This window comes from Penaeus monodon, chromosome 37 (assembly GCF_015228065.2).
Source record: "Penaeus monodon isolate SGIC_2016 chromosome 37, NSTDA_Pmon_1, whole genome shotgun sequence".
NCBI classification, from domain to species: Eukaryota; Metazoa; Arthropoda; class Malacostraca; order Decapoda; family Penaeidae; genus Penaeus; species Penaeus monodon.
Window position 1 is genome coordinate 5,687,798 of NC_051422.1, and position 7,500 is coordinate 5,695,297.

At 33.3% G+C, this 7,500-nt stretch overlaps 1 protein-coding gene across 1 annotated transcript in view; it reads left to right on the forward strand.

Annotated features, from left to right (window-relative positions):
• LOC119596289 overlaps window positions 1-7,500 on the forward strand; it is a 31,253-nt gene that overhangs the window by 606 nt on the left and 23,147 nt on the right. The gene's annotated exons all lie outside the window — the stretch shown is intronic.

Below are 7,500 nucleotides of genomic sequence, written 5' to 3' on the forward strand. Positions count from 1 at the left end.
ATTATGGAAATCAAAAATAAAACCCAGATCACAAGAAAACAATATACCAGGGCGTAGCTATCCACGCCACTTATCGTTACATAAGCCTTGGTCGCTTGTCCCTATGACCAGCCCCCCCCCCCAGCCAGCGAGCAGAGCGAGGGTGAGACTCAATGGACAGGCGTTAGACAGAATGCTAAAAGCTCCATATTATTTATAGGAGCGTCTCTGCCATGGTAGCCTCAGCCTAATTTTGTAATTATGTTATTAATGGGTTGGGGTGTGCTCATGTGTGTGTGTGTGTGTGTGTGTGTGGGTGTGTGTGGTGTGTTGTGTGTGTGTGTGTGTGTGTGTGTGTGTGTGTGTATTATATATATATATATATTATATATATATATTATATATATATATATATATATATATATATATAAAACAAATAAATTGTTAGAGCATTGTCGTGTAGCTTTCTGTTGTAGTAAAGTCAATCTGTTTATATGAATGGGAATGTATTTACATGCATACACACACATACACACATACACACACACACACACACACACACACACACACACACACACACACACACACACACACACACACACACACACACACACACACACACCACACACACACACATACACACACACACACACCACACACACACACACACACACACACACACACACACACACACATATACATATATATATATATATATATATATATATATATATATATATATATATATATATATACATATATATATATATATATATATATATATATTATATATATATATATATATATATATATATATATGTATATATATATATACATGTATACGTATACACACACCACACACACACACACAACCACACACACACACACACACACACACACACACACACACCACACAACACATATATATATATATATATATATATATATATAATATTATATATATATATATATATATATATATATATATATATATAGTATATGTATATATATTATATATATATATATATATATATATATATATATATATATATATATATATTTAATTTAGCCGCCAACACCCACCCCAAAACACCTTGAGCCGCCCACCCTCGCCAGACAGAGGTCAGGTGAAGCATAGCAACAGCATAACCCAATATCACGCGGGGCCATTAAGCAATCACGGATCATTGGCTCGCGTCCACCCCGCTCCCATTCGGCGCTCGTGCAATCCATACTTTCCCCATTAAACTATGAACGGTTTAAGGGGGCAGCCAAGCGAATGGGTTTTCCTCCAAGAGTTGTAGGTTGGGGGAGGGGGGGCGTGTGTGTGTGTTGGTGCGTGTTGTGTGTGTGTGTGTTTTTGGTGTGTTTGTGCGTGTGGGTTTTTGTTTTTCTTTTTTTTTTATTTTTATTTTTTCCAAAGATCCTAGCAAATAGTGAGATTGAAAGTGTGTATTTTCCTTCTTTTTCTTTCTTTTTTCCTTTTTCTTTCTTTTTTTTTTTTTTTTCCCTTTTCCTCAAAATGTTTGCAGTAGAGAGAGAGTTTTTTTTTTTTAGAGAGAGAGAGAGATGTTTTTTTTTTTTCATTTCCTTTCTCTTTCTTTTTTTTCTTGACCAAAAAGTAAATAAAAATGGGAGAGTAACTCTAAAAATATGAAAATAGCAAAAAAAAAAAAAAAAAAAAAAAAAAAAAAAAATTTAAATCCAAATTTGTTTAAATTAAAATTTTCTTTTGTTTTAATTTTTTTTTTTTTTTTTTTTCTCTTTTTTTAATGTTTTCATCAATACACTCGTCGCATTGCACAAATTTGCTTGTGATCTGAAATTTTCCAAATACAAAATGGCAAAGGGAAAGATAGCTGGGGTTTAATTTCATCCGGAGAAACTTTTGTTATTCTTAAAAGTTTAAAAGTCCAGTGTTAGATTTTCACTTGGTGATTAAAGTCCAACACTTAACAGACATATTACTTTGGGTGAGGGGGTGGCATGCGGTGTGTTTTGGTTGGTGTGTTGTGTGTGTGTGTGGGTGTGTGTGTGTTTTGTGTGTGTGGGGGGGTGTGGTGTGTGTGTGTGTTGTGTGTGGGTGTGTGTTTTATGTGTGTGTGTTTGTGTGTGTTTGTGTGTGAGTGAGTATTGGGGTAAGTGAATGTAAGTGTGAGTGTGTGTTGTAATATGAAATAAATAAAATAAATAAAAAATAAATAAATATATAAAATATTATATAATATAATATAAAATTAAATATATATTTTGTATCCCCATAATAGTCCTTATGACTTTTTAATCTAAGGGAAATTAAATTTCAAATGAAAACACGCTTTTTCTTTCCAGCTCTGTTCCTTTGACCTTTTCCTTTCTTTTTTATATACTTTGATGTATATTTCGATATTTTTTGCTATTTTCTTTTCTAATTATACTCCTCCCTCTATCTCATCTATCTACGCATCTATCTTCTTATTTTCGGTCTTTTTTCCCGATCGACTATTTTGGGGTCTTTTTAAATATTATATTATTATTATTATTTTAATTATTTTTTATTTTATATATATATATTAATATAAATATATTATAAAATATTTTAATTTAAAATATAATATTATATAAATTATATTATATATTATATTATTATATGTGTGTGTGTGTGTGTGTGTGTGTGTGTGTGTGTGTGTGGTGGTCTAAATAAATAGATAGTAAAAAGATAAAATATTATGTATATGTGGTGTCCATGATCTTTTTATCAACCTTTTCCTTTTTCTTTTCCCTTTCTCTCTCTCTCTCTCTCTCTCTTTCTCTCCTCTCTCTCTCTCTCTCTTCTCTCTCTCTCTCTCTCTCTCTCTCCTTCTCTCTCTCCTTTTTACACAACACAACACCACCAACATTTTCCCTCCACTTAAACCCCCTCTCTTTCTCTTTTCCTCCCTCTCTCTCTCCTCTCTTCCCCTCTCTCTTTTCTTTTCTCTCTCTCTCTCTTTCCCCCCTTCCCCTCTCTCTCTCTCTCTCTTTCAACACACACACACACACCTCATTCACCCCACTCTCTTTCTCTCTCTCTCTCTTCCTTTCCCCCCTCTCTCCCCTCCTCTCTCTCTCCCTCTCCCCCCCTCTCTCCCCTCCTCTCTCTCCCCCCTCTTCCTTTTTCTCTCCCTCTCATTCCCTCCCTATCTTTTCCAACCCTTTTAACATTTTTTGCCAATCGTTCCCACAGTTTGTGAAAAAGACGCACAACTTATACCGCCTTTTGGGAAAAAAGTCAACGTGAAATACGACATTTTGCCCTTTAAATTCGACTTAACGTCTGCCTTTGTAAAGTAACGGTAATAGATTTTTTTTTTCTAATGGAAGAGTTACAAAAAAAATAATGAACATGAGGGGGGAGTAGTTAAATAAGTTAAAATGTAAAAGGCAAGATCGGTCGGCCGGGGAGATTATGATTGGAGTTTCGAATACAAAAGTGAAATTGGGGGTTCCCAAACACCCCCTACTCGTGCTCATATGCGCTTCGAAAAAAAAAAAACGTAGAAGTTGAAGTTTTCCAAACACATGTAAAAGTTTTGACTTCGGATAAAGGGGTCGAAAACCCCAAAATCCACATATTGCAAAGCTGAGGGATTGGGTTTTACAGCGTTGAAGTCGATTGGGTAAATTTTGGGGGCTTAATAATATATTATATATATATATAAAATATTATATTATAAATATATATTTTTATAATTTTATATATAATATATATAATATTATATTATATACAATTTTTTTGTGTGTGTTGTGTGTGTGTGTCTGTGTGTCTGTATATATATATATTATATATTATTATAATATATAAATATAATATATAATATATAATATATATACATATATTATATAAAGTTACATTATATATATATATTATATTATATTATATTATATATATATATAAAATTTATATATTTTTATTATATATTAAATATATATAATATATAATATTTAAAATATATATTAGAGAGAGAAAGAGAGAAACGTCAAATAGACAAAAGACAAAGGAAAATGATGCAGGGTCAGAAAAACCCAAGAAAGGGGAAAAAAACAAGGGGGAAAGGGGGGTAAGACAAAGGGAATCGAGGTGAAAATGAGGATGAGAGGAAAGCGAAATAAAAAAATGAAAAGGGGTAAAAAAAAAAAAAATGAAAAAAAATAAAAAAAAAATAAAAAAAGAAGATATCAGAAAAACACGACGAAAATGGAAGATAAAAAGTAAAATGTAAGAAAACCCGACAGGGAGAGAGGCGGAGGGAAAAAAAAAGGATAAAAAGACAAACAGAAAAGTGCGAAAAAATAGAGAGAAAAAGACACGGGGAAAGGAAGGGGGAGTTTAAGTGGGGCAAAATACGGAAAGATAGATAGCGATCGAGGGGAAGAGATGAGGAACGACCAGGAGAGAGAAATAACAGTTTAAACCAGGAAGGCGAGAGGGGAGTGCAAGAACAAAAAAAAAACACAGAAAGACGAGAAAAACGGAAAAAAGAAAAAATCTTGATAGAGTAAGTAAGAAGATACATAGACTTTTGGGGAGGAGAATTTAGTTTCCTTTCTTTCATTCTTCCCCATCTTTCTCTCTCTCTCTCTCCTCCTCTCCTTCTCTCTCTCTCCTCTCTCTCTCTCCTCTCTCTCCTCTCTCCTCCCCTTTCCTTCTCTCTCCTCTCCTTCTCATCATTCTCTCTCTCTGGTCTCGTCCTCCCCCCCGGTCCCCTTTTCCCTCTCTTATTCTCTCTCTCATTCTTTTTCTCCTCCTCCTCTCTCTTCCCTCCCCCCTCCTCTCTTCCCCTCTCTCTCCTCTCTCCTCTCTCTCTCTCTCCTCAAATCATTCTCCTCTCTCCCCTTTTCTCTCTCTTCTCTCTCTCTCCTCTCTTTTCTCTCTCTCTCTCTCTCTCTCTCTCTCTTTCTCTATCATTCCTTTCCCCCGGTCCTTCTCGGTCTCTCTCTCTCTCCCCGGTCTTCCCTCTTCTCTTCATTCTCTCTCTTCAGGTCTCTCTCCTTCGGTCTGTGTGTGGTGGTGTGTGTGTGTGTGTGTGTGTGTGTGTGGGTGGGGGGGTTTGTGTGTGGGGGGTGTGTGTGTGGTGTGGTGTGGTGTGTGGCGCGCTGGTGGTGTGTGTGTGTGTGTTTGGTGTGTGTTTGTGTGTATGTGTGTTTGGTGTGTAAAAAAATTAAAAAAAAATAAAAAAGTTGTAAAAAAAAAAAAAAAAAAAAAAAAAAAAAAAAAAAAAAAAAACACAAACAGGGGCCGGGGGGGAGGAGGAGAAAAGGGAGAAACGAAAAACGGGGATAGGGAAAAAGGGGAAAGGAAGATAAAAGCAAGGGACAAAAAAAAAAAAAGGAAAAAAAAAAAATATAAAAAAAAAAGAAAACAATATAAAAAAAAAGGGAAAAAATAAAAAAAAAAAAAAAAATTTAAAAAAAAAAGAAGGGAAAAAAAATAAAAATAAAAAAAAAAAAAAGAAAAAAAGAAATAATAAAAATTAAAAAAAAAGAAATTAAAACAAAGTTAAAAATTTATATAATATAAAAATTTTTTATCCCATCTTTTTCCTCCTCCCCTTCCCCCAAAATTTAAAAATTTTTTGGGGCTATTTATTATTATTTGTATTTTAATAAAAATTTTTAATTTTGGTTTTGTTTTTTTTTGTGTTTGTTTTATTTTTTTTTAAAGCTTTGGGTTTTAAAAAATTTGGGGTTGAGACAGATATAGAGAGAGAGAGATAGAGAGAGGAGATGAGATAGAGTATATAGATATAGCGTAGAGGATAATGTAGGAGAGATAGAGGAGAGGTGATAGAGAGGGATATAGAGAGAGAGATCGAGATAGGAGATAGCGAGAGATGAGAGACATAGATAAGAGAGTAAATAGAGATAGAGAATAGATAGAGAGAGATATAAAAGAGATAGGAGAGAAGATATAAAAGAGAGAGATACTAGGAGAGATATATAGAGATATAGAGAGAATAGTATAGAGACAGATCATGCGCTGCTCTCTCTTCGCGCGCGGGAGAGATAGAGAGAAATAGTAGGAGAGAGCGATAGATAGTAGCTCGATGATATAGTAGTTATAGAGTGTATATATAATAGATAGATATAGATAGATAGAGATTAGTGGGTATGGTGTATATAGATATATATATACAGCTAGAGGATAGAGAGAGGAGAGAGTAGATAGAGGAGAGTTGAGAGAGAGTATACAGATTATATATATATGTATAGATCGAGTAGGCAGAGAGCAGATAGATAGGATAGAGAGATGAGAGATGAGAGAGAGCAGAGGAGAGAGAGATAGAGAGAGTGATAGGGATGGGATAGAGTATGGTATAAGTATATAGAGAGAAGAGAGATAGAGAGAGAGAGTAGAGAGAGAGTAGAGCGAGAGAGAGAGGGAGATAGTAGGATGAGAGTAGAGAGGATATCTATAGAGAGAGAGAGAGACAGAGAATATATATAGGAAGATAGAGAAGAGATATAGGATCGAGATAGGAATGGAGAGAGATAGAGAGAGAAGAGATAGAGATAGAGATAGAGAGATAGAATAGAAGAGATATATATATATATAGATAGATACAGATAGATCGATAGAAGATAAACATACAGATAGTATATAGTGAGTATAGAAGATATAGAGATGAGATAGAGAGATGAGATATAGTAGAGAGATATGAGAGATGAATATGAGAGTAGAGATATATATAGATAGGGCACATAGAGAGAGAGAAAGAGTAAGAGGAGAGCGAGAGAGAGAGAGAGAGATAGAGAGATAGATAAGTATAGAGTATATATATAAAGAAGAGATAGTAGAGATAGCATGAAAAATATAGACGCAATATATAAAAGTTATAGATAGAATAGAGATAGAGTAGAGGAGATATATAAATTATATATATATATATGTATATAATATATATAGAGATATATATATATATATGATATATATATATAGATATATATAGATATATATATAAATAAGATAGATATATAATATAGATATTAGATAATATATAGAGATATTATACGAGAGAGATATATAATGAGATATAAGGTATTTTTTAATTTTAATTTACTTTACATATATATATATAAATATATATATCTTAATAGATATAGAGCTATATATATATATAATATATATTATATAGATATGCGTTGTTGTTGTGTGTGTGTGTGTGTGTGTGTGTGTGTGTGTTAGTGTGTGTGTGTGTGTCTGTGTTTGTGTGTGAGTGTGTTTCTGTGTGTAGATATAATATATGTATGTGTATATATATTTATGTGTTTATATATATATATACAAGTACACGTGCGTTTGTGTATGTATGTGAGAATATGTATGTAGATTACGTTTATTATTCTAACATTTGCAGTAGGAGAATAGATGATTATTGAATATGTATAGATATAGACATGCAGATGTAACAGATATAAATATATACAGGAATGATATCGAAGCATTAGGAGTGGATGTGTATGTGTTTGTGTGTGGTGTGTGTGTGGGGGGGTGGTGGGTGT